Below are 18,654 nucleotides of genomic sequence, written 5' to 3' on the forward strand. Positions count from 1 at the left end.
TTTTAAGAAAAAAAAAAAAGAGTCCCTGAGCTTCTTCAAAAAGCCTTAAAAAGTCTCTGAGATTCTTCAGAAAGCATGAAAGAGCTTGAGTTTTTTCAAAAGTTGTTCTTAGTTTTCTTCACTAATGGTCTAACCTTTTAAATAGCCCAATTTTGGCAGCAGTTTTAGCTTACGGCCATACCACCTTGGGCACGCCCGATCTCGTCTGATCTCGGAAGCTAAGCAGGGTCGGGCCTGGTTAGTACTTGGATGGGAGACCGCCTGGGAATACCAGGTGCTGTAAGCTTTTAAAAAAAAAAAAAAGAGTGCCTGAGCTTCAAAAAGCCTTAAAAAGTCTCTGAGATTCTTCAGAAAGCATGAAAGAGTTTGAGTTTTTTCAAAAGTTGTTCTTAGTTTTCTTCACTAATGGTCTAACCTTTTAAATAGCCCAATTTTGGCAGCAGTATTCGCTTACGGCCATACCACCTTGGGCACGCCCGATCTCGTCTGATCTCGGAAGCTAAGCAGGGTCGGGCCTGGTTAGTACTTGGATGGGAGACCGCCTGGGAATACCAGGTGCTGTAAGCTTTTAAAAAAAAAAAAAAAAAAAAAAGAGTGCCTGAGCTTCAAAAAGCCTTAAAAAGTCTCTGAGATTCTTCAGAAAGCATGAAAGAGTTTGAGTTTTTTCAAAAGTTCTTCTTAGTCTTCTTCACTAATGGTCTAAGCTTTTAAATAAGGCCTGGTTAGTACTTGGATGGGAGGCCGCATGGGAATACTAGGTGTTGTAAGCTTTTTTAAGAAAAAAAAAAAAGAGTCCCTGAGCTTCTTCAAAAAGCCTTAAAAAGTCTCTGAGATTCTTCAGAAAGCATGAAAGAGCTTGAGTTTTTTCAAAAGTTGTTCTTAGTTTTCTTCACTAATGGTCTAACCTTTTAAATAGCCCAATTTTGGCAGCAGTTTTAGCTTACGGCCATACCACCTTGGGCACGCCCGATCTCGTCTGATCTCGGAAGCTAAGCAGGGTCGGGCCTGGTTAGTACTTGGATGGGAGACCGCCTGGGAATACCAGGTGCTGTAAGCTTTTAAAAAAAAAAAAAAAAAAAAAAGAGTGCCTGAGCTTCAAAAAGCCTTAAAAAGTCTCTGAGATTCTTCAGAAAGCATGAAAGAGTTTGAGTTTTTTCAAAAGTTCTTCTTAGTCTTCTTCACTAATGGTCTAAGCTTTTAAATAAGGCCTGGTTAGTACTTGGATGGGAGGCCGCATGGGAATACTAGGTGTTGTAAGCTTTTTTAAGAAAAAAAAAAAAGAGTCCCTGAGCTTCTTCAAAAAGCCTTAAAAAGTCTCTGAGATTCTTCAGAAAGCATGAAAGAGCTTGAGTTTTTTCAAAAGTTGTTCTTAGTTTTCTTCACTAATGGTCTAACCTTTTAAATAGCCCAATTTTGGCAGCAGTTTTAGCTTACGGCCATACCACCTTGGGCACGCCCGATCTCGTCTGATCTCGGAAGCTAAGCAGGGTCGGGCCTGGTTAGTACTTGGATGGGAGACCGCCTGGGAATACCAGGTGCTGTAAGCTTTTAAAAAAAAAAAAAAAAAAAAAAGAGTGCCTGAGCTTCAAAAAGCCTTAAAAAGTCTCTGAGATTCTTCAGAAAGCATGAAAGAGTTTGAGTTTTTTCAAAAGTTCTTCTTAGTCTTCTTCACTAATGGTCTAAGCTTTTAAATAAGGCCTGGTTAGTACTTGGATGGGAGGCCGCATGGGAATACTAGGTGTTGTAAGCTTTTTTAAGAAAAAAAAAAAAGAGTCCCTGAGCTTCTTCAAAAAGCCTTAAAAAGTCTCTGAGATTCTTCAGAAAGCATGAAAGAGCTTGAGTTTTTTCAAAAGTTGTTCTTAGTTTTCTTCACTAATGGTCTAACCTTTTAAATAGCCCAATTTTGGCAGCAGTTTTAGCTTACGGCCATACCACCTTGGGCACGCCCGATCTCGTCTGATCTCGGAAGCTAAGCAGGGTCGGGCCTGGTTAGTACTTGGATGGGAGACCGCCTGGGAATACCAGGTGCTGTAAGCTTTTAAAAAAAAAAAAAAAAAAAAAAGAGTGCCTGAGCTTCAAAAAGCCTTAAAAAGTCTCTGAGATTCTTCAGAAAGCATGAAAGAGTTTGAGTTTTTTCAAAAGTTCTTCTTAGTCTTCTTCACTAATGGTCTAAGCTTTTAAATAAGGCCTGGTTAGTACTTGGATGGGAGGCCGCATGGGAATACTAGGTGTTGTAAGCTTTTTTAAGAAAAAAAAAAAAGAGTCCCTGAGCTTCTTCAAAAAGCCTTAAAAAGTCTCTGAGATTCTTCAGAAAGCATGAAAGAGCTTGAGTTTTTTCAAAAGTTGTTCTTAGTTTTCTTCACTAATGGTCTAACCTTTTAAATAGCCCAATTTTGGCAGCAGTTTTAGCTTACGGCCATACCACCTTGGGCACGCCCGATCTCGTCTGATCTCGGAAGCTAAGCAGGGTCGGGCCTGGTTAGTACTTGGATGGGAGACCGCCTGGGAATACCAGGTGCTGTAAGCTTTTAAAAAAAAAAAAAAAAAAAAAAGAGTGCCTGAGCTTCAAAAAGCCTTAAAAAGTCTCTGAGATTCTTCAGAAAGCATGAAAGAGTTTGAGTTTTTTCAAAAGTTCTTCTTAGTCTTCTTCACTAATGGTCTAAGCTTTTAAATAAGGCCTGGTTAGTACTTGGATGGGAGGCCGCATGGGAATACTAGGTGTTGTAAGCTTTTTTAAGAAAAAAAAAAAAGAGTCCCTGAGCTTCTTCAAAAAGCCTTAAAAAGTCTCTGAGATTCTTCAGAAAGCATGAAAGAGCTTGAGTTTTTTCAAAAGTTGTTCTTAGTTTTCTTCACTAATGGTCTAACCTTTTAAATAGCCCAATTTTGGCAGCAGTTTTAGCTTACGGCCATACCACCTTGGGCACGCCCGATCTCGTCTGATCTCGGAAGCTAAGCAGGGTCGGGCCTGGTTAGTACTTGGATGGGAGACCGCCTGGGAATACCAGGTGCTGTAAGCTTTTAAAAAAAAAAAAAAAAAAAAAAGAGTGCCTGAGCTTCAAAAAGCCTTAAAAAGTCTCTGAGATTCTTCAGAAAGCATGAAAGAGTTTGAGTTTTTTCAAAAGTTCTTCTTAGTCTTCTTCACTAATGGTCTAAGCTTTTAAATAAGGCCTGGTTAGTACTTGGATGGGAGGCCGCATGGGAATACTAGGTGTTGTAAGCTTTTTTAAGAAAAAAAAAAAAGAGTCCCTGAGCTTCTTCAAAAAGCCTTAAAAAGTCTCTGAGATTCTTCAGAAAGCATGAAAGAGCTTGAGTTTTTTCAAAAGTTGTTCTTAGTTTTCTTCACTAATGGTCTAACCTTTTAAATAGCCCAATTTTGGCAGCAGTTTTAGCTTACGGCCATACCACCTTGGGCACGCCCGATCTCGTCTGATCTCGGAAGCTAAGCAGGGTCGGGCCTGGTTAGTACTTGGATGGGAGACCGCCTGGGAATACCAGGTGCTGTAAGCTTTTAAAAAAAAAAAAAAAAAAAAAAGAGTGCCTGAGCTTCAAAAAGCCTTAAAAAGTCTCTGAGATTCTTCAGAAAGCATGAAAGAGTTTGAGTTTTTTCAAAAGTTCTTCTTAGTCTTCTTCACTAATGGTCTAAGCTTTTAAATAAGGCCTGGTTAGTACTTGGATGGGAGGCCGCATGGGAATACTAGGTGTTGTAAGCTTTTTTAAGAAAAAAAAAAAAGAGTCCCTGAGCTTCTTCAAAAAGCCTTAAAAAGTCTCTGAGATTCTTCAGAAAGCATGAAAGAGCTTGAGTTTTTTCAAAAGTTGTTCTTAGTTTTCTTCACTAATGGTCTAACCTTTTAAATAGCCCAATTTTGGCAGCAGTTTTAGCTTACGGCCATACCACCTTGGGCACGCCCGATCTCGTCTGATCTCGGAAGCTAAGCAGGGTCGGGCCTGGTTAGTACTTGGATGGGAGACCGCCTGGGAATACCAGGTGCTGTAAGCTTTTAAAAAAAAAAAAAAAAAAAAAAAGAGTGCCTGAGCTTCAAAAAGCCTTAAAAAGTCTCTGAGATTCTTCAGAAAGCATGAAAGAGTTTGAGTTTTTTCAAAAGTTCTTCTTAGTCTTCTTCACTAATGGTCTAAGCTTTTAAATAAGGCCTGGTTAGTACTTGGATGGGAGGCCGCATGGGAATACTAGGTGTTGTAAGCTTTTTTAAGAAAAAAAAAAAAGAGTCCCTGAGCTTCTTCAAAAAGCCTTAAAAAGTCTCTGAGATTCTTCAGAAAGCATGAAAGAGCTTGAGTTTTTTCAAAAGTTGTTCTTAGTTTTCTTCACTAATGGTCTAACCTTTTAAATAGCCCAATTTTGGCAGCAGTTTTAGCTTACGGCCATACCACCTTGGGCACGCCCGATCTCGTCTGATCTCGGAAGCTAAGCAGGGTCGGGCCTGGTTAGTACTTGGATGGGAGACCGCCTGGGAATACCAGGTGCTGTAAGCTTTTAAAAAAAAAAAAAAGAGTGCCTGAGCTTCAAAAAGCCTTAAAAAGTCTCTGAGATTCTTCAGAAAGCATGAAAGAGTTTGAGTTTTTTCAAAAGTTGTTCTTAGTTTTCTTCACTAATGGTCTAACCTTTTAAATAGCCCAATTTTGGCAGCAGTATTCGCTTACGGCCATACCACCTTGGGCACGCCCGATCTCGTCTGATCTCGGAAGCTAAGCAGGGTCGGGACTGGTTAGTACTTGGATGGGAGACCGCCTGGGAATACCAGGTGCTGTAAGCTTTTAAAAAAAAAAAAAAAAAAAAAGAGTGCCTGAGCTTCAAAAAGCCTTAAAAAGTCTCTGAGATTCTTCAGAAAGCATGAAAGAGTTTGAGTTTTTTCAAAAGTTCTTCTTAGTCTTCTTCACTAATGGTCTAAGCTTTTAAATAAGGCCTGGTTAGTACTTGGATGGGAGGCCGCATGGGAATACTAGGTGTTGTAAAAATTTTTAAGAAAAAAAAAAAAGAGTCCCTGAGCTTCTTCAAAAAGCCTTAAAAAGTCTCTGAGATTCTTCAGAAAGCATGAAAGAGCTTGAGTTTTTTCAAAAGTTGTTCTTAGTTTTCTTCACTAATGGTCTAACCTTTTAAATAGCCCAATTTTGGCAGCAGTTTTAGCTTACGGCCATACCACCTTGGGCACGCCCGATCTCGTCTGATCTCGGAAGCTAAGCAGGGTCGGGCCTGGTTAGTACTTGGATGGGAGACCGCCTGGGAATACCAGGTGCTGTAAGCTTTTAAAAAAAAAAAAAAAAAAAAAAGAGTGCCTGAGCTTCAAAAAGCCTTAAAAAGTCTCTGAGATTCTTCAGAAAGCATGAAAGAGTTTGAGTTTTTTCAAAAGTTCTTCTTAGTCTTCTTCACTAATGGTCTAAGCTTTTAAATAAGGCCTGGTTAGTACTTGGATGGGAGGCCGCATGGGAATACTAGGTGTTGTAAGCTTTTTTAAGAAAAAAAAAAAAGAGTCCCTGAGCTTCTTCAAAAAGCCTTAAAAAGTCTCTGAGATTCTTCAGAAAGCATGAAAGAGCTTGAGTTTTTTCAAAAGTTGTTCTTAGTTTTCTTCACTAATGGTCTAACCTTTTAAATAGCCCAATTTTGGCAGCAGTTTTAGCTTACGGCCATACCACCTTGGGCACGCCCGATCTCGTCTGATCTCGGAAGCTAAGCAGGGTCGGGCCTGGTTAGTACTTGGATGGGAGACCGCCTGGGAATACCAGGTGCTGTAAGCTTTTAAAAAAAAAAAAAAAAAAAAAAGAGTGCCTGAGCTTCAAAAAGCCTTAAAAAGTCTCTGAGATTCTTCAGAAAGCATGAAAGAGTTTGAGTTTTTTCAAAAGTTCTTCTTAGTCTTCTTCACTAATGGTCTAAGCTTTTAAATAAGGCCTGGTTAGTACTTGGATGGGAGGCCGCATGGGAATACTAGGTGTTGTAAGCTTTTTTAAGAAAAAAAAAAAAGAGTCCCTGAGCTTCTTCAAAAAGCCTTAAAAAGTCTCTGAGATTCTTCAGAAAGCATGAAAGAGCTTGAGTTTTTTCAAAAGTTGTTCTTAGTTTTCTTCACAAATGGTCTAACCTTTTAAATAGCCCAATTTTGGCAGCAGTTTTAGCTTACGGCCATACCACCTTGGGCACGCCCGATCTCGTCTGATCTCGGAAGCTAAGCAGGGTCGGGCCTGGTTAGTACTTGGATGGGAGACCGCCTGGGAATACCAGGTGCTGTAAGCTTTTAAAAAAAAAAAAAAAAAAAAAAGAGTGCCTGAGCTTCAAAAAGCCTTAAAAAGTCTCTGAGATTCTTCAGAAAGCATGAAAGAGTTTGAGTTTTTTCAAAAGTTCTTCTTAGTCTTCTTCACTAATGGTCTAAGCTTTTAAATAAGGCCTGGTTAGTACTTGGATGGGAGGCCGCATGGGAATACTAGGTGTTGTAAGCTTTTTTAAGAAAAAAAAAAAAGAGTCCCTGAGCTTCTTCAAAAAGCCTTAAAAAGTCTCTGAGATTCTTCAGAAAGCATGAAAGAGCTTGAGTTTTTTCAAAAGTTGTTCTTAGTTTTCTTCACTAATGGTCTAACCTTTTAAATAGCCCAATTTTGGCAGCAGTTTTAGCTTACGGCCATACCACCTTGGGCACGCCCGATCTCGTCTGATCTCGGAAGCTAAGCAGGGTCGGGCCTGGTTAGTACTTGGATGGGAGACCGCCTGGGAATACCAGGTGCTGTAAGCTTTTAAAAAAAAAAAAAAGAGTGCCTGAGCTTCAAAAAGCCTTAAAAAGTCTCTGAGATTCTTCAGAAAGCATGAAAGAGTTTGAGTTTTTTCAAAAGTTGTTCTTAGTTTTCTTCACTAATGGTCTAACCTTTTAAATAGCCCAATTTTGGCAGCAGTATTCGCTTACGGCCATACCACCTTGGGCACGCCCGATCTCGTCTGATCTCGGAAGCTAAGCAGGGTCGGGACTGGTTAGTACTTGGATGGGAGACCGCCTGGGAATACCAGGTGCTGTAAGCTTTTAAAAAAAAAAAAAAAAAAAAAAAGAGTGCCTGAGCTTCAAAAAGCCTTAAAAAGTCTCTGAGATTCTTCAGAAAGCATGAAAGAGTTTGAGTTTTTTCAAAAGTTCTTCTTAGTCTTCTTCACTAATGGTCTAAGCTTTTAAATAAGGCCTGGTTAGTACTTGGATGGGAGGCCGCATGGGAATACTAGGTGTTGTAAAAATTTTTAAGAAAAAAAAAAAAGAGTCCCTGAGCTTCTTCAAAAAGCCTTAAAAAGTCTCTGAGATTCTTCAGAAAGCATGAAAGAGCTTGAGTTTTTTCAAAAGTTGTTCTTAGTTTTCTTCACAAATGGTCTAACCTTTTAAATAGCCCAATTTTGGCAGCAGTTTTAGCTTACGGCCATACCACCTTGGGCACGCCCGATCTCGTCTGATCTCGGAAGCTAAGCAGGGTCGGGCCTGGTTAGTACTTGGATGGGAGACCGCCTGGGAATACCAGGTGCTGTAAGCTTTTTAAAAAAAAAAAAAGAGTGCCTGAGCTTCAAAAAGCCTTAAAAAGTCTCTGAGATTCTTCAGAAAGCATGAAAGAGTTTGAGTTTTTTCAAAAGTTCTTCTTAGTCTTCTTCACTAATGGTCTAAGCTTTTAAATAAGGCCTGGTTAGTACTTGGATGGGAGGCCGCATGGGAATACTGGGTGTTGTAAGCTTTTTTAAGAAAAAAAAAAAGAGTGCCTGAGCTTCTTCAAAAAGACTTAAAAAGTCTCTGAGATTCTTCAGAAAGCATGAAAGAGCTTGAGTTTTTTCAAAAGTTGTTCTTAGTTTTCTTCACTAATGGTCTAACCTTTTAAATAGCCCAATTTTGGCAGCAGTTTTAGCTTACGGCCATACCACCTTGGGCACGCCCGATCTCGTCTGATCTCGGAAGCTAAGCAGGGTCGGGCCTGGTTAGTACTTGGATGGGAGACCGCCTGGGAATACCAGGTGCTGTAAGCTTTTAAAAAAAAAAAAAAGAGTGCCTGAGCTTCAAAAAGCCTTAAAAAGTCTCTGAGATTCTTCAGAAAGCATGAAAGAGTTTGAGTTTTTTCAAAAGTTCTTCTTAGTCTTCTTCACTAATGGTCTAAGCTTTTAAATAAGGCCTGGTTAGTACTTGGATGGGAGGCCGCATGGGAATACTAGGTGTTGTAAGCTTTTTTAAGAAAAAAAAAAAAGAGTCCCTGAGCTTCTTCAAAAAGCCTTAAAAAGTCTCTGAGATTCTTCAGAAAGCATGAAAGAGCTTGAGTTTTTTCAAAAGTTGTTCTTAGTTTTCTTCACTAATGGTCTAACCTTTTAAATAGCCCAATTTTGGCAGCAGTTTTAGCTTACGGCCATACCACCTTGGGCACGCCCGATCTCGTCTGATCTCGGAAGCTAAGCAGGGTCGGGCCTGGTTAGTACTTGGATGGGAGACCGCCTGGGAATACCAGGTGCTGTAAGCTTTTAAAAAAAAAAAAAAGAGTGCCTGAGCTTCAAAAAGCCTTAAAAAGTCTCTGAGATTCTTCAGAAAGCATGAAAGAGTTTGAGTTTTTTCAAAAGTTGTTCTTAGTTTTCTTCACTAATGGTCTAACCTTTTAAATAGCCCAATTTTGGCAGCAGTATTCGCTTACGGCCATACCACCTTGGGCACGCCCGATCTCGTCTGATCTCGGAAGCTAAGCAGGGTCGGGCCTGGTTAGTACTTGGATGGGAGACCGCCTGGGAATACCAGGTGCTGTAAGCTTTTAAAAAAAAAAAAAAAAAAAAAAAGAGTGCCTGAGCTTCAAAAAGCCTTAAAAAGTCTCTGAGATTCTTCAGAAAGCATGAAAGAGTTTGAGTTTTTTCAAAAGTTCTTCTTAGTCTTCTTCACTAATGGTCTAAGCTTTTAAATAAGGCCTGGTTAGTACTTGGATGGGAGGCCGCATGGGAATACTAGGTGTTGTAAGCTTTTTTAAGAAAAAAAAAAAAGAGTCCCTGAGCTTCTTCAAAAAGCCTTAAAAAGTCTCTGAGATTCTTCAGAAAGCATGAAAGAGCTTGAGTTTTTTCAAAAGTTGTTCTTAGTTTTCTTCACTAATGGTCTAACCTTTTAAATAGCCCAATTTTGGCAGCAGTTTTAGCTTACGGCCATACCACCTTGGGCACGCCCGATCTCGTCTGATCTCGGAAGCTAAGCAGGGTCGGGCCTGGTTAGTACTTGGATGGGAGACCGCCTGGGAATACCAGGTGCTGTAAGCTTTTAAAAAAAAAAAAAAAAAAAAAAAGAGTGCCTGAGCTTCAAAAAGCCTTAAAAAGTCTCTGAGATTCTTCAGAAAGCATGAAAGAGTTTGAGTTTTTTCAAAAGTTCTTCTTAGTCTTCTTCACTAATGGTCTAAGCTTTTAAATAAGGCCTGGTTAGTACTTGGATGGGAGGCCGCATGGGAATACTAGGTGTTGTAAGCTTTTTTAAGAAAAAAAAAAAAGAGTCCCTGAGCTTCTTCAAAAAGCCTTAAAAAGTCTCTGAGATTCTTCAGAAAGCATGAAAGAGCTTGAGTTTTTTCAAAAGTTGTTCTTAGTTTTCTTCACTAATGGTCTAACCTTTTAAATAGCCCAATTTTGGCAGCAGTTTTAGCTTACGGCCATACCACCTTGGGCACGCCCGATCTCGTCTGATCTCGGAAGCTAAGCAGGGTCGGGCCTGGTTAGTACTTGGATGGGAGACCGCCTGGGAATACCAGGTGCTGTAAGCTTTTAAAAAAAAAAAAAAAAAAAAAAGAGTGCCTGAGCTTCAAAAAGCCTTAAAAAGTCTCTGAGATTCTTCAGAAAGCATGAAAGAGTTTGAGTTTTTTCAAAAGTTCTTCTTAGTCTTCTTCACTAATGGTCTAAGCTTTTAAATAAGGCCTGGTTAGTACTTGGATGGGAGGCCGCATGGGAATACTAGGTGTTGTAAGCTTTTTTAAGAAAAAAAAAAAAGAGTCCCTGAGCTTCTTCAAAAAGCCTTAAAAAGTCTCTGAGATTCTTCAGAAAGCATGAAAGAGCTTGAGTTTTTTCAAAAGTTGTTCTTAGTTTTCTTCACTAATGGTCTAACCTTTTAAATAGCCCAATTTTGGCAGCAGTTTTAGCTTACGGCCATACCACCTTGGGCACGCCCGATCTCGTCTGATCTCGGAAGCTAAGCAGGGTCGGGCCTGGTTAGTACTTGGATGGGAGACCGCCTGGGAATACCAGGTGCTGTAAGCTTTTAAAAAAAAAAAAAAAAAAAAAAAGAGTGCCTGAGCTTCAAAAAGCCTTAAAAAGTCTCTGAGATTCTTCAGAAAGCATGAAAGAGTTTGAGTTTTTTCAAAAGTTCTTCTTAGTCTTCTTCACTAATGGTCTAAGCTTTTAAATAAGGCCTGGTTAGTACTTGGATGGGAGGCCGCATGGGAATACTAGGTGTTGTAAGCTTTTTTAAGAAAAAAAAAAAAGAGTCCCTGAGCTTCTTCAAAAAGCCTTAAAAAGTCTCTGAGATTCTTCAGAAAGCATGAAAGAGCTTGAGTTTTTTCAAAAGTTGTTCTTAGTTTTCTTCACAAATGGTCTAACCTTTTAAATAGCCCAATTTTGGCAGCAGTTTTAGCTTACGGCCATACCACCTTGGGCACGCCTGATCTCGTCTGATCTCGGAAGCTAAGCAGGGTCGGGCCTGGTTAGTACTTGGATGGGAGACCGCCTGGGAATACCAGGTGCTGTAAGCTTTTAAAAAAAAAAAAAAAAAAAAAAGAGTGCCTGAGCTTCAAAAAGCCTTAAAAAGTCTCTGAGATTCTTCAGAAAGCATGAAAGAGTTTGAGTTTTTTCAAAAGTTCTTCTTAGTCTTCTTCACTAATGGTCTAAGCTTTTAAATAAGGCCTGGTTAGTACTTGGATGGGAGGCCGCATGGGAATACTAGGTGTTGTAAGCTTTTTTAAGAAAAAAAAAAAAGAGTCCCTGAGCTTCTTCAAAAAGCCTTAAAAAGTCTCTGAGATTCTTCAGAAAGCATGAAAGAGCTTGAGTTTTTTCAAAAGTTGTTCTTAGTTTTCTTCACTAATGGTCTAACCTTTTAAATAGCCCAATTTTGGCAGCAGTTTTAGCTTACGGCCATACCACCTTGGGCACGCCCGATCTCGTCTGATCTCGGAAGCTAAGCAGGGTCGGGCCTGGTTAGTACTTGGATGGGAGACCGCCTGGGAATACCAGGTGCTGTAAGCTTTTAAAAAAAAAAAAAAAAAAAAAAGAGTGCCTGAGCTTCAAAAAGCCTTAAAAAGTCTCTGAGATTCTTCAGAAAGCATGAAAGAGTTTGAGTTTTTTCAAAAGTTCTTCTTAGTCTTCTTCACTAATGGTCTAAGCTTTTAAATAAGGCCTGGTTAGTACTTGGATGGGAGGCCGCATGGGAATACTAGGTGTTGTAAGCTTTTTTAAGAAAAAAAAAAAAGAGTCCCTGAGCTTCTTCAAAAAGCCTTAAAAAGTCTCTGAGATTCTTCAGAAAGCATGAAAGAGCTTGAGTTTTTTCAAAAGTTGTTCTTAGTTTTCTTCACTAATGGTCTAACCTTTTAAATAGCCCAATTTTGGCAGCAGTTTTAGCTTACGGCCATACCACCTTGGGCACGCCCGATCTCGTCTGATCTCGGAAGCTAAGCAGGGTCGGGCCTGGTTAGTACTTGGATGGGAGACCGCCTGGGAATACCAGGTGCTGTAAGCTTTTAAAAAAAAAAAAAAAAAAAAAAGAGTGCCTGAGCTTCAAAAAGCCTTAAAAAGTCTCTGAGATTCTTCAGAAAGCATGAAAGAGTTTGAGTTTTTTCAAAAGTTCTTCTTAGTCTTCTTCACTAATGGTCTAAGCTTTTAAATAAGGCCTGGTTAGTACTTGGATGGGAGGCCGCATGGGAATACTAGGTGTTGTAAGCTTTTTTAAGAAAAAAAAAAAAGAGTCCCTGAGCTTCTTCAAAAAGCCTTAAAAAGTCTCTGAGATTCTTCAGAAAGCATGAAAGAGCTTGAGTTTTTTCAAAAGTTGTTCTTAGTTTTCTTCACAAATGGTCTAACCTTTTAAATAGCCCAATTTTGGCAGCAGTTTTAGCTTACGGCCATACCACCTTGGGCACGCCCGATCTCGTCTGATCTCGGAAGCTAAGCAGGGTCGGGCCTGGTTAGTACTTGGATGGGAGACCGCCTGGGAATACCAGGTGCTGTAAGCTTTTAAAAAAAAAAAAAAAAAAAAAAGAGTGCCTGAGCTTCAAAAAGCCTTAAAAAGTCTCTGAGATTCTTCAGAAAGCATGAAAGAGTTTGAGTTTTTTCAAAAGTTCTTCTTAGTCTTCTTCACTAATGGTCTAAGCTTTTAAATAAGGCCTGGTTAGTACTTGGATGGGAGGCCGCATGGGAATACTAGGTGTTGTAAGCTTTTTTAAGAAAAAAAAAAAAGAGTCCCTGAGCTTCTTCAAAAAGCCTTAAAAAGTCTCTGAGATTCTTCAGAAAGCATGAAAGAGCTTGAGTTTTTTCAAAAGTTGTTCTTAGTTTTCTTCACTAATGGTCTAACCTTTTAAATAGCCCAATTTTGGCAGCAGTTTTAGCTTACGGCCATACCACCTTGGGCACGCCCGATCTCGTCTGATCTCGGAAGCTAAGCAGGGTCGGGCCTGGTTAGTACTTGGATGGGAGACCGCCTGGGAATACCAGGTGCTGTAAGCTTTTAAAAAAAAAAAAAAGAGTGCCTGAGCTTCAAAAAGCCTTAAAAAGTCTCTGAGATTCTTCAGAAAGCATGAAAGAGTTTGAGTTTTTTCAAAAGTTGTTCTTAGTTTTCTTCACTAATGGTCTAACCTTTTAAATAGCCCAATTTTGGCAGCAGTATTCGCTTACGGCCATACCACCTTGGGCACGCCCGATCTCGTCTGATCTCGGAAGCTAAGCAGGGTCGGGACTGGTTAGTACTTGGATGGGAGACCGCCTGGGAATACCAGGTGCTGTAAGCTTTTAAAAAAAAAAAAAAAAAAAAAAAGAGTGCCTGAGCTTCAAAAAGCCTTAAAAAGTCTCTGAGATTCTTCAGAAAGCATGAAAGAGTTTGAGTTTTTTCAAAAGTTCTTCTTAGTCTTCTTCACTAATGGTCTAAGCTTTTAAATAAGGCCTGGTTAGTACTTGGATGGGAGGCCGCATGGGAATACTAGGTGTTGTAAAAATTTTTAAGAAAAAAAAAAAAGAGTCCCTGAGCTTCTTCAAAAAGCCTTAAAAAGTCTCTGAGATTCTTCAGAAAGCATGAAAGAGCTTGAGTTTTTTCAAAAGTTGTTCTTAGTTTTCTTCACAAATGGTCTAACCTTTTAAATAGCCCAATTTTGGCAGCAGTTTTAGCTTACGGCCATACCACCTTGGGCACGCCCGATCTCGTCTGATCTCGGAAGCTAAGCAGGGTCGGGCCTGGTTAGTACTTGGATGGGAGACCGCCTGGGAATACCAGGTGCTGTAAGCTTTTTAAAAAAAAAAAAAGAGTGCCTGAGCTTCAAAAAGCCTTAAAAAGTCTCTGAGATTCTTCAGAAAGCATGAAAGAGTTTGAGTTTTTTCAAAAGTTCTTCTTAGTCTTCTTCACTAATGGTCTAAGCTTTTAAATAAGGCCTGGTTAGTACTTGGATGGGAGGCCGCATGGGAATACTGGGTGTTGTAAGCTTTTTTAAGAAAAAAAAAAAGAGTGCCTGAGCTTCTTCAAAAAGACTTAAAAAGTCTCTGAGATTCTTCAGAAAGCATGAAAGAGCTTGAGTTTTTTCAAAAGTTGTTCTTAGTTTTCTTCACTAATGGTCTAACCTTTTAAATAGCCCAATTTTGGCAGCAGTTTTAGCTTACGGCCATACCACCTTGGGCACGCCCGATCTCGTCTGATCTCGGAAGCTAAGCAGGGTCGGGCCTGGTTAGTACTTGGATGGGAGACCGCCTGGGAATACCAGGTGCTGTAAGCTTTTAAAAAAAAAAAAAAGAGTGCCTGAGCTTCAAAAAGCCTTAAAAAGTCTCTGAGATTCTTCAGAAAGCATGAAAGAGTTTGAGTTTTTTCAAAAGTTCTTCTTAGTCTTCTTCACTAATGGTCTAAGCTTTTAAATAAGGCCTGGTTAGTACTTGGATGGGAGGCCGCATGGGAATACTAGGTGTTGTAAGCTTTTTTAAGAAAAAAAAAAAAGAGTCCCTGAGCTTCTTCAAAAAGCCTTAAAAAGTCTCTGAGATTCTTCAGAAAGCATGAAAGAGCTTGAGTTTTTTCAAAAGTTGTTCTTAGTTTTCTTCACTAATGGTCTAACCTTTTAAATAGCCCAATTTTGGCAGCAGTTTTAGCTTACGGCCATACCACCTTGGGCACGCCCGATCTCGTCTGATCTCGGAAGCTAAGCAGGGTCGGGCCTGGTTAGTACTTGGATGGGAGACCGCCTGGGAATACCAGGTGCTGTAAGCTTTTAAAAAAAAAAAAAAGAGTGCCTGAGCTTCAAAAAGCCTTAAAAAGTCTCTGAGATTCTTCAGAAAGCATGAAAGAGTTTGAGTTTTTTCAAAAGTTGTTCTTAGTTTTCTTCACTAATGGTCTAACCTTTTAAATAGCCCAATTTTGGCAGCAGTATTCGCTTACGGCCATACCACCTTGGGCACGCCCGATCTCGTCTGATCTCGGAAGCTAAGCAGGGTCGGGCCTGGTTAGTACTTGGATGGGAGACCGCCTGGGAATACCAGGTGCTGTAAGCTTTTAAAAAAAAAAAAAAAAAAAAAAAGAGTGCCTGAGCTTCAAAAAGCCTTAAAAAGTCTCTGAGATTCTTCAGAAAGCATGAAAGAGTTTGAGTTTTTTCAAAAGTTCTTCTTAGTCTTCTTCACTAATGGTCTAAGCTTTTAAATAAGGCCTGGTTAGTACTTGGATGGGAGGCCGCATGGGAATACTAGGTGTTGTAAGCTTTTTTAAGAAAAAAAAAAAAGAGTCCCTGAGCTTCTTCAAAAAGCCTTAAAAAGTCTCTGAGATTCTTCAGAAAGCATGAAAGAGCTTGAGTTTTTTCAAAAGTTGTTCTTAGTTTTCTTCACTAATGGTCTAACCTTTTAAATAGCCCAATTTTGGCAGCAGTTTTAGCTTACGGCCATACCACCTTGGGCACGCCCGATCTCGTCTGATCTCGGAAGCTAAGCAGGGTCGGGCCTGGTTAGTACTTGGATGGGAGACCGCCTGGGAATACCAGGTGCTGTAAGCTTTTAAAAAAAAAAAAAAAAAAAAAAAGAGTGCCTGAGCTTCAAAAAGCCTTAAAAAGTCTCTGAGATTCTTCAGAAAGCATGAAAGAGTTTGAGTTTTTTCAAAAGTTCTTCTTAGTCTTCTTCACTAATGGTCTAAGCTTTTAAATAAGGCCTGGTTAGTACTTGGATGGGAGGCCGCATGGGAATACTAGGTGTTGTAAGCTTTTTTAAGAAAAAAAAAAAAGAGTCCCTGAGCTTCTTCAAAAAGCCTTAAAAAGTCTCTGAGATTCTTCAGAAAGCATGAAAGAGCTTGAGTTTTTTCAAAAGTTGTTCTTAGTTTTCTTCACTAATGGTCTAACCTTTTAAATAGCCCAATTTTGGCAGCAGTTTTAGCTTACGGCCATACCACCTTGGGCACGCCCGATCTCGTCTGATCTCGGAAGCTAAGCAGGGTCGGGCCTGGTTAGTACTTGGATGGGAGACCGCCTGGGAATACCAGGTGCTGTAAGCTTTTAAAAAAAAAAAAAAAAAAAAAAGAGTGCCTGAGCTTCAAAAAGCCTTAAAAAGTCTCTGAGATTCTTCAGAAAGCATGAAAGAGTTTGAGTTTTTTCAAAAGTTCTTCTTAGTCTTCTTCACTAATGGTCTAAGCTTTTAAATAAGGCCTGGTTAGTACTTGGATGGGAGGCCGCATGGGAATACTAGGTGTTGTAAGCTTTTTTAAGAAAAAAAAAAAAGAGTCCCTGAGCTTCTTCAAAAAGCCTTAAAAAGTCTCTGAGATTCTTCAGAAAGCATGAAAGAGCTTGAGTTTTTTCAAAAGTTGTTCTTAGTTTTCTTCACTAATGGTCTAACCTTTTAAATAGCCCAATTTTGGCAGCAGTTTTAGCTTACGGCCATACCACCTTGGGCACGCCCGATCTCGTCTGATCTCGGAAGCTAAGCAGGGTCGGGCCTGGTTAGTACTTGGATGGGAGACCGCCTGGGAATACCAGGTGCTGTAAGCTTTTAAAAAAAAAAAAAAAAAAAAAAAGAGTGCCTGAGCTTCAAAAAGCCTTAAAAAGTCTCTGAGATTCTTCAGAAAGCATGAAAGAGTTTGAGTTTTTTCAAAAGTTCTTCTTAGTCTTCTTCACTAATGGTCTAAGCTTTTAAATAAGGCCTGGTTAGTACTTGGATGGGAGGCCGCATGGGAATACTAGGTGTTGTAAGCTTTTTTAAGAAAAAAAAAAAAGAGTCCCTGAGCTTCTTCAAAAAGCCTTAAAAAGTCTCTGAGATTCTTCAGAAAGCATGAAAGAGCTTGAGTTTTTTCAAAAGTTGTTCTTAGTTTTCTTCACAAATGGTCTAACCTTTTAAATAGCCCAATTTTGGCAGCAGTTTTAGCTTACGGCCATACCACCTTGGGCACGCCCGATCTCGTCTGATCTCGGAAGCTAAGCAGGGTCGGGCCTGGTTAGTACTTGGATGGGAGACCGCCTGGGAATACCAGGTGCTGTAAGCTTTTAAAAAAAAAAAAAAAAAAAAAAGAGTGCCTGAGCTTCAAAAAGCCTTAAAAAGTCTCTGAGATTCTTCAGAAAGCATGAAAGAGTTTGAGTTTTTTCAAAAGTTCTTCTTAGTCTTCTTCACTAATGGTCTAAGCTTTTAAATAAGGCCTGGTTAGTACTTGGATGGGAGGCCGCATGGGAATACTAGGTGTTGTAAGCTTTTTTAAGAAAAAAAAAAAAGAGTCCCTGAGCTTCTTCAAAAAGCCTTAAAAAGTCTCTGAGATTCTTCAGAAAGCATGAAAGAGCTTGAGTTTTTTCAAAAGTTGTTCTTAGTTTTCTTCACTAATGGTCTAACCTTTTAAATAGCCCAATTTTGGCAGCAGTTTTAGCTTACGGCCATACCACCTTGGGCACGCCCGATCTCGTCTGATCTCGGAAGCTAAGCAGGGTCGGGCCTGGTTAGTACTTGGATGGGAGACCGCCTGGGAATACCAGGTGCTGTAAGCTTTTAAAAAAAAAAAAAAGAGTGCCTGAGCTTCAAAAAGCCTTAAAAAGTCTCTGAGATTCTTCAGAAAGCATGAAAGAGTTTGAGTTTTTTCAAAAGTTGTTCTTAGTTTTCTTCACTAATGGTCTAACCTTTTAAATAGCCCAATTTTGGCAGCAGTATTCGCTTACGGCCATACCACCTTGGGCACGCCCGATCTCGTCTGATCTCGGAAGCTAAGCAGGGTCGGGACTGGTTAGTACTTGGATGGGAGACCGCCTGGGAATACCAGGTGCTGTAAGCTTTTAAAAAAAAAAAAAAAAAAAAAAAGAGTGCCTGAGCTTCAAAAAGCCTTAAAAAGTCTCTGAGATTCTTCAGAAAGCATGAAAGAGTTTGAGTTTTTTCAAAAGTTCTTCTTAGTCTTCTTCACTAATGGTCTAAGCTTTTAAATAAGGCCTGGTTAGTACTTGGATGGGAGGCCGCATGGGAATACTAGGTGTTGTAAAAATTTTTAAGAAAAAAAAAAAAGAGTCCCTGAGCTTCTTCAAAAAGCCTTAAAAAGTCTCTGAGATTCTTCAGAAAGCATGAAAGAGCTTGAGTTTTTTCAAAAGTTGTTCTTAGTTTTCTTCACAAATGGTCTAACCTTTTAAATAGCCCAATTTTGGCAGCAGTTTTAGCTTACGGCCATACCACCTTGGGCACGCCCGATCTCGTCTGATCTCGGAAGCTAAGCAGGGTCGGGCCTGGTTAGTACTTGGATGGGAGACCGCCTGGGAATACCAGGTGCTGTAAGCTTTTTAAAAAAAAAAAAAGAGTGCCTGAGCTTCAAAAAGCCTTAAAAAGTCTCTGAGATTCTTCAGAAAGCATGAAAGAGTTTGAGTTTTTTCAAAAGTTCTTCTTAGTCTTCTTCACTAATGGTCTAAGCTTTTAAATAAGGCCTGGTTAGTACTTGGATGGGAGGCCGCATGGGAATACTGGGTGTTGTAAGCTTTTTTAAGAAAAAAAAAAAGAGTGCCTGAGCTTCTTCAAAAAGACTTAAAAAGTCTCTGAGATTCTTCAGAAAGCATGAAAGAGCTTGAGTTTTTTCAAAAGTTGTTCTTAGTTTTCTTCACTAATGGTCTAACCTTTTAAATAGCCCAATTTTGGCAGCAGTTTTAGCTTACGGCCATACCACCTTGGGCACGCCCGATCTCGTCTGATCTCGGAAGCTAAGCAGGGTCGGGCCTGGTTAGTACTTGGATGGGAGACCGCCTGGGAATACCAGGTGCTGTAAGCTTTTAAAAAAAAAAAAAAGAGTGCCTGAGCTTCAAAAAGCCTTAAAAAGTCTCTGAGATTCTTCAGAAAGCATGAAAGAGTTTGAGTTTTTTCAAAAGTTCTTCTTAGTCTTCTTCACTAATGGTCTAAGCTTTTAAATAAGGCCTGGTTAGTACTTGGATGGGAGGCCGCATGGGAATACTAGGTGTTGTAAGCTTTTTTAAGAAAAAAAAAAAAGAGTCCCTGAGCTTCTTCAAAAAGCCTTAAAAAGTCTCTGAGATTCTTCA

General features: G+C 39.8%; 41 non-coding genes across 41 annotated transcripts; all 41 read left to right on the plus strand.

Moving 5' to 3' along the window:
- Positions 1–167: 167 nt before the first annotated feature.
- On the plus strand, positions 168–286 carry LOC143743830 (5S ribosomal RNA). Its single transcript, XR_013205581.1, has one exon. It is a non-coding gene; the product is annotated as a 5S ribosomal RNA (ribosomal RNA).
- Positions 287–448: 162 nt separating this feature from the next.
- LOC143743831 (5S ribosomal RNA) lies at positions 449–567 on the plus strand. Its single transcript, XR_013205582.1, has one exon. It is a non-coding gene; the product is annotated as a 5S ribosomal RNA (ribosomal RNA).
- A 371-nt stretch (positions 568–938) lies between these two features.
- Positions 939–1,057, plus strand: LOC143743833 (5S ribosomal RNA). The gene has a single exon (XR_013205584.1). It is a non-coding gene; the product is annotated as a 5S ribosomal RNA (ribosomal RNA).
- A 371-nt stretch (positions 1,058–1,428) lies between these two features.
- Positions 1,429–1,547, plus strand: LOC143743834 (5S ribosomal RNA). The gene has a single exon (XR_013205585.1). It is a non-coding gene; the product is annotated as a 5S ribosomal RNA (ribosomal RNA).
- A 371-nt stretch (positions 1,548–1,918) lies between these two features.
- LOC143743835 (5S ribosomal RNA) lies at positions 1,919–2,037 on the plus strand. Its single transcript, XR_013205586.1, has one exon. It is a non-coding gene; the product is annotated as a 5S ribosomal RNA (ribosomal RNA).
- Positions 2,038–2,408: 371 nt separating this feature from the next.
- Positions 2,409–2,527, plus strand: LOC143743836 (5S ribosomal RNA). The gene has a single exon (XR_013205587.1). It is a non-coding gene; the product is annotated as a 5S ribosomal RNA (ribosomal RNA).
- A 371-nt stretch (positions 2,528–2,898) lies between these two features.
- Positions 2,899–3,017, plus strand: LOC143743837 (5S ribosomal RNA). The gene has a single exon (XR_013205588.1). It is a non-coding gene; the product is annotated as a 5S ribosomal RNA (ribosomal RNA).
- A 371-nt stretch (positions 3,018–3,388) lies between these two features.
- Positions 3,389–3,507, plus strand: LOC143743838 (5S ribosomal RNA). Its single transcript, XR_013205589.1, has one exon. It is a non-coding gene; the product is annotated as a 5S ribosomal RNA (ribosomal RNA).
- Positions 3,508–3,878: 371 nt separating this feature from the next.
- LOC143743839 (5S ribosomal RNA) lies at positions 3,879–3,997 on the plus strand. The gene has a single exon (XR_013205590.1). It is a non-coding gene; the product is annotated as a 5S ribosomal RNA (ribosomal RNA).
- A 372-nt stretch (positions 3,998–4,369) lies between these two features.
- Positions 4,370–4,488, plus strand: LOC143743841 (5S ribosomal RNA). Its single transcript, XR_013205591.1, has one exon. It is a non-coding gene; the product is annotated as a 5S ribosomal RNA (ribosomal RNA).
- A 162-nt stretch (positions 4,489–4,650) lies between these two features.
- On the plus strand, positions 4,651–4,769 carry LOC143743990 (5S ribosomal RNA). The gene has a single exon (XR_013205726.1). It is a non-coding gene; the product is annotated as a 5S ribosomal RNA (ribosomal RNA).
- Positions 4,770–5,139: 370 nt separating this feature from the next.
- Positions 5,140–5,258, plus strand: LOC143743842 (5S ribosomal RNA). Its single transcript, XR_013205592.1, has one exon. It is a non-coding gene; the product is annotated as a 5S ribosomal RNA (ribosomal RNA).
- A 371-nt stretch (positions 5,259–5,629) lies between these two features.
- Positions 5,630–5,748, plus strand: LOC143743843 (5S ribosomal RNA). Its single transcript, XR_013205593.1, has one exon. It is a non-coding gene; the product is annotated as a 5S ribosomal RNA (ribosomal RNA).
- Positions 5,749–6,119: 371 nt separating this feature from the next.
- On the plus strand, positions 6,120–6,238 carry LOC143743845 (5S ribosomal RNA). Its single transcript, XR_013205595.1, has one exon. It is a non-coding gene; the product is annotated as a 5S ribosomal RNA (ribosomal RNA).
- Positions 6,239–6,609: 371 nt separating this feature from the next.
- Positions 6,610–6,728, plus strand: LOC143743846 (5S ribosomal RNA). Its single transcript, XR_013205596.1, has one exon. It is a non-coding gene; the product is annotated as a 5S ribosomal RNA (ribosomal RNA).
- Positions 6,729–6,890: 162 nt separating this feature from the next.
- LOC143743991 (5S ribosomal RNA) lies at positions 6,891–7,009 on the plus strand. The gene has a single exon (XR_013205727.1). It is a non-coding gene; the product is annotated as a 5S ribosomal RNA (ribosomal RNA).
- Positions 7,010–7,381: 372 nt separating this feature from the next.
- Positions 7,382–7,500, plus strand: LOC143743847 (5S ribosomal RNA). Its single transcript, XR_013205597.1, has one exon. It is a non-coding gene; the product is annotated as a 5S ribosomal RNA (ribosomal RNA).
- Positions 7,501–7,862: 362 nt separating this feature from the next.
- LOC143743848 (5S ribosomal RNA) lies at positions 7,863–7,981 on the plus strand. The gene has a single exon (XR_013205598.1). It is a non-coding gene; the product is annotated as a 5S ribosomal RNA (ribosomal RNA).
- A 363-nt stretch (positions 7,982–8,344) lies between these two features.
- On the plus strand, positions 8,345–8,463 carry LOC143743849 (5S ribosomal RNA). Its single transcript, XR_013205599.1, has one exon. It is a non-coding gene; the product is annotated as a 5S ribosomal RNA (ribosomal RNA).
- Positions 8,464–8,625: 162 nt separating this feature from the next.
- Positions 8,626–8,744, plus strand: LOC143743850 (5S ribosomal RNA). Its single transcript, XR_013205600.1, has one exon. It is a non-coding gene; the product is annotated as a 5S ribosomal RNA (ribosomal RNA).
- A 372-nt stretch (positions 8,745–9,116) lies between these two features.
- On the plus strand, positions 9,117–9,235 carry LOC143743852 (5S ribosomal RNA). The gene has a single exon (XR_013205601.1). It is a non-coding gene; the product is annotated as a 5S ribosomal RNA (ribosomal RNA).
- A 372-nt stretch (positions 9,236–9,607) lies between these two features.
- Positions 9,608–9,726, plus strand: LOC143743853 (5S ribosomal RNA). Its single transcript, XR_013205602.1, has one exon. It is a non-coding gene; the product is annotated as a 5S ribosomal RNA (ribosomal RNA).
- Positions 9,727–10,097: 371 nt separating this feature from the next.
- LOC143743854 (5S ribosomal RNA) lies at positions 10,098–10,216 on the plus strand. The gene has a single exon (XR_013205603.1). It is a non-coding gene; the product is annotated as a 5S ribosomal RNA (ribosomal RNA).
- Positions 10,217–10,588: 372 nt separating this feature from the next.
- LOC143743972 (5S ribosomal RNA) lies at positions 10,589–10,707 on the plus strand. The gene has a single exon (XR_013205710.1). It is a non-coding gene; the product is annotated as a 5S ribosomal RNA (ribosomal RNA).
- A 371-nt stretch (positions 10,708–11,078) lies between these two features.
- Positions 11,079–11,197, plus strand: LOC143743855 (5S ribosomal RNA). Its single transcript, XR_013205604.1, has one exon. It is a non-coding gene; the product is annotated as a 5S ribosomal RNA (ribosomal RNA).
- Positions 11,198–11,568: 371 nt separating this feature from the next.
- On the plus strand, positions 11,569–11,687 carry LOC143743857 (5S ribosomal RNA). The gene has a single exon (XR_013205606.1). It is a non-coding gene; the product is annotated as a 5S ribosomal RNA (ribosomal RNA).
- Positions 11,688–12,058: 371 nt separating this feature from the next.
- Positions 12,059–12,177, plus strand: LOC143743858 (5S ribosomal RNA). Its single transcript, XR_013205607.1, has one exon. It is a non-coding gene; the product is annotated as a 5S ribosomal RNA (ribosomal RNA).
- A 371-nt stretch (positions 12,178–12,548) lies between these two features.
- Positions 12,549–12,667, plus strand: LOC143743859 (5S ribosomal RNA). The gene has a single exon (XR_013205608.1). It is a non-coding gene; the product is annotated as a 5S ribosomal RNA (ribosomal RNA).
- Positions 12,668–12,829: 162 nt separating this feature from the next.
- Positions 12,830–12,948, plus strand: LOC143743993 (5S ribosomal RNA). Its single transcript, XR_013205729.1, has one exon. It is a non-coding gene; the product is annotated as a 5S ribosomal RNA (ribosomal RNA).
- Positions 12,949–13,320: 372 nt separating this feature from the next.
- On the plus strand, positions 13,321–13,439 carry LOC143743860 (5S ribosomal RNA). Its single transcript, XR_013205609.1, has one exon. It is a non-coding gene; the product is annotated as a 5S ribosomal RNA (ribosomal RNA).
- Positions 13,440–13,801: 362 nt separating this feature from the next.
- On the plus strand, positions 13,802–13,920 carry LOC143743861 (5S ribosomal RNA). The gene has a single exon (XR_013205610.1). It is a non-coding gene; the product is annotated as a 5S ribosomal RNA (ribosomal RNA).
- Positions 13,921–14,283: 363 nt separating this feature from the next.
- Positions 14,284–14,402, plus strand: LOC143743864 (5S ribosomal RNA). Its single transcript, XR_013205612.1, has one exon. It is a non-coding gene; the product is annotated as a 5S ribosomal RNA (ribosomal RNA).
- Positions 14,403–14,564: 162 nt separating this feature from the next.
- On the plus strand, positions 14,565–14,683 carry LOC143743865 (5S ribosomal RNA). The gene has a single exon (XR_013205613.1). It is a non-coding gene; the product is annotated as a 5S ribosomal RNA (ribosomal RNA).
- Positions 14,684–15,055: 372 nt separating this feature from the next.
- On the plus strand, positions 15,056–15,174 carry LOC143743866 (5S ribosomal RNA). Its single transcript, XR_013205614.1, has one exon. It is a non-coding gene; the product is annotated as a 5S ribosomal RNA (ribosomal RNA).
- Positions 15,175–15,546: 372 nt separating this feature from the next.
- Positions 15,547–15,665, plus strand: LOC143743867 (5S ribosomal RNA). The gene has a single exon (XR_013205615.1). It is a non-coding gene; the product is annotated as a 5S ribosomal RNA (ribosomal RNA).
- A 371-nt stretch (positions 15,666–16,036) lies between these two features.
- On the plus strand, positions 16,037–16,155 carry LOC143743868 (5S ribosomal RNA). Its single transcript, XR_013205616.1, has one exon. It is a non-coding gene; the product is annotated as a 5S ribosomal RNA (ribosomal RNA).
- Positions 16,156–16,527: 372 nt separating this feature from the next.
- Positions 16,528–16,646, plus strand: LOC143743870 (5S ribosomal RNA). Its single transcript, XR_013205618.1, has one exon. It is a non-coding gene; the product is annotated as a 5S ribosomal RNA (ribosomal RNA).
- Positions 16,647–17,017: 371 nt separating this feature from the next.
- Positions 17,018–17,136, plus strand: LOC143743871 (5S ribosomal RNA). The gene has a single exon (XR_013205619.1). It is a non-coding gene; the product is annotated as a 5S ribosomal RNA (ribosomal RNA).
- A 162-nt stretch (positions 17,137–17,298) lies between these two features.
- Positions 17,299–17,417, plus strand: LOC143743994 (5S ribosomal RNA). The gene has a single exon (XR_013205730.1). It is a non-coding gene; the product is annotated as a 5S ribosomal RNA (ribosomal RNA).
- Positions 17,418–17,789: 372 nt separating this feature from the next.
- LOC143743872 (5S ribosomal RNA) lies at positions 17,790–17,908 on the plus strand. Its single transcript, XR_013205620.1, has one exon. It is a non-coding gene; the product is annotated as a 5S ribosomal RNA (ribosomal RNA).
- Positions 17,909–18,270: 362 nt separating this feature from the next.
- Positions 18,271–18,389, plus strand: LOC143743874 (5S ribosomal RNA). The gene has a single exon (XR_013205621.1). It is a non-coding gene; the product is annotated as a 5S ribosomal RNA (ribosomal RNA).
- Positions 18,390–18,654: the final 265 nt, after the last annotated feature.

The sequence above is a fragment of the Siphateles boraxobius genome, unplaced genomic scaffold (assembly GCF_051911475.1).
Source record: "Siphateles boraxobius isolate OS27281-9 unplaced genomic scaffold, OSU_SipBor_1 190, whole genome shotgun sequence".
Classification (NCBI taxonomy): Eukaryota; Metazoa; Chordata; class Actinopteri; order Cypriniformes; family Leuciscidae; genus Siphateles; species Siphateles boraxobius.